This window comes from Rhinopithecus bieti, unplaced genomic scaffold (genome assembly GCF_001698545.2).
Source record: "Rhinopithecus bieti isolate Rb0 unplaced genomic scaffold, ASM169854v2 scaffold_19901, whole genome shotgun sequence".
Lineage (NCBI taxonomy): Eukaryota > Metazoa > Chordata > Mammalia > Primates > Cercopithecidae > Rhinopithecus > Rhinopithecus bieti.
The window spans coordinates 357,775-359,748 of record NW_016809629.1 but is presented as its reverse complement, the minus strand read 5'-3'; the positions used below and the strand labels follow the sequence as shown (position 1 = coordinate 359,748).

Sequence of the window (1,974 nt, the reverse complement as noted above, 5' to 3'; positions counted from 1 at the left end):
CTGGTCCCCCGCGCCCCGCCCGGCCCGCGCCCCGGTAGCCTGCTCCCTGCCCACAGAGCCTCCGTTAGGGCCGCCTCCCGCCTGGCGCTCTGCTCGGCCGCGGCCCACCGCTCTCCGGGCCTGGAGCCCACGCGGCCTCGGTTCTCCTCACCTCCACCCCGAGGGCCTGTCTCCGCTCCGCCCGAGCAACGCTGAAGGTCTTCGAATCAACGCCGTCCGCGCCTGCGCGGCCTCGCACCCCCAGCTGCGCCTGCGCGCCGCGCCTCCACCAGCGCGCCAGTGCGCCGGCGTGTTGAGCCACGGTCGGGCGCTACGGAGCAAGGCGCGGAGACTAACAGCCGGGCAGAGCCGGCACCACCAACTGTCCGGCTCCGCGGCGCGCGTGCGCAGGAGGGTCCGGTGTGCACAGTGGGGTTAACTAGGGGCCCGAGAGGCCGGGGACCGCACCTGTGTCCGCGAGGGGACTCACTCTCGCGAGAATGCGCGAGGTTGCTAGTTACTGTTGCCATGGGCGCGGCCGCGAAACGGCGGCGGTGTGCCGGATCCCTGGTTGAGGCATGACGCAGGCCAGAGTGTAGTGGCACGATCTTGGCTCACTGGAGCCTCGACCTCCTGGGTTCAAGCCATTCTCCTGCCTCAGCCTCCTGAGTAGGAGGGGCCACAGGCGACCGCCACTACTTCCGGCTAATTTACATTTTTTTTTTTTTTTTTTTGTAAAGACTAGACTCTCCCTGTTTCCCAGGCTGGTCTCGAAGTCCACGGCGTAAGTGATCTGCCCTCCTGCGCCTTGCAGAGTGCTGGGATCACAGGCCTGAGCCCACGCCCAGCCCCTTATGGGAATTTCATTTCAGATTGACCAGGCTTCAAGAGTGTCACTCTTAGGTCATCTCTTAAGGATGAGAATACATAGGTCCCCAGGGAGTAAGTGATTGATTCAAGATCCCACAAGTAGTGAGAGATGATAATTCCAAGGGGAGAGGATGTGGAGGAGAAAAAGCTCTTCCGTAGAGGAGACCAACTAATAAAGGTAGAATAGATGACAGAAACAAAATCATCATCTTGGAACCACCATAATAATAATAGATTCAGGCTGAAATTATGAATGGACCGTTGAGGATGTTCATATGGTTTCAAAGTATCACCCCTATAGATTACTCACTAAAGAGAAAAGGCTACCTTCACATCAGAGAGATTGATCAAACGGGGGAAGGTAGGGACTGACATATGCCCCCGGTGTGAGGCACAGAGAGGGACACAGAGATAATATTCTTGTAAAAGTCTGTAATTTGCCTCTCTTCACGATGAAACAATCAGGCAAATCCAAACTGAGAGACCTGCAAGACAACTGCCAGTCTTCCAAAATGTCGGTTTCTTGAAAGATTAAGAAAAAGGCTAGTGAACTGCTCTAGATTAAAGGAAGCCAAACATGTGACACTAAAAGCAATGTGTGATCCTAAATTAGACCCTGAATAAAAACCAAACAAACAAAACCAGCTACTGAGGAGTTATTGGGACAATCGGGGAAATTTGAATAGAGAGTAGATTATCATGGCAACAATGTAAAATTTTATGAGGGGTCCCTAGGCGCAGTGGCTCATGCCTGTAATCCTAGCACTCTGGGAGGTCGGGGAGGGGGGAGCGGATCACTTGAGGTCAGGAGTTCGAGACCAGCCTAGCCAATATGGTGAAACTCCGTCTCTAGTAAAAATACAGAAAATTAGCTTGGCATGGTGGTGGGTGCCTGTAATCCCAGCTACTGGGGAGGCTGAAGCAGGAGAATCACTTGAACCCAGGAGGTGGATGTTGCAGTGAGCCAAGATTGTACCATTGCACTCCAACCTGAGTGACAGGGTGAGACTACGTCTAAAAAATAAAAAATGGGCCGGGCGCGGTGGCTCAAGCCTGTAATCCCAGCACTTTGGGAGGCCGAGATGGGCGGATCACAAGGTCAGGAGATCAAGACCATCCTGGCTA

At 54.5% G+C, this 1,974-nt stretch overlaps 1 protein-coding gene across 6 annotated transcripts in view; it reads right to left on the bottom strand.

The window, feature by feature from the left end:
- The window catches only part of VDAC3 (voltage dependent anion channel 3), a 15,064-nt gene extending 14,397 nt beyond the window's left edge, over positions 1-667 (bottom strand). For all 6 annotated transcript variants that reach the window (XM_017889865.1, XM_017889870.1, XM_017889871.1 and 3 more), the window contains exon 1: positions 152-667. The gene's annotated coding sequence lies outside the window, so the exon portion shown is untranslated. The remainder of the gene's footprint in view (positions 1-151) is intronic.
- Positions 668-1,974: the final 1,307 nt, after the last annotated feature.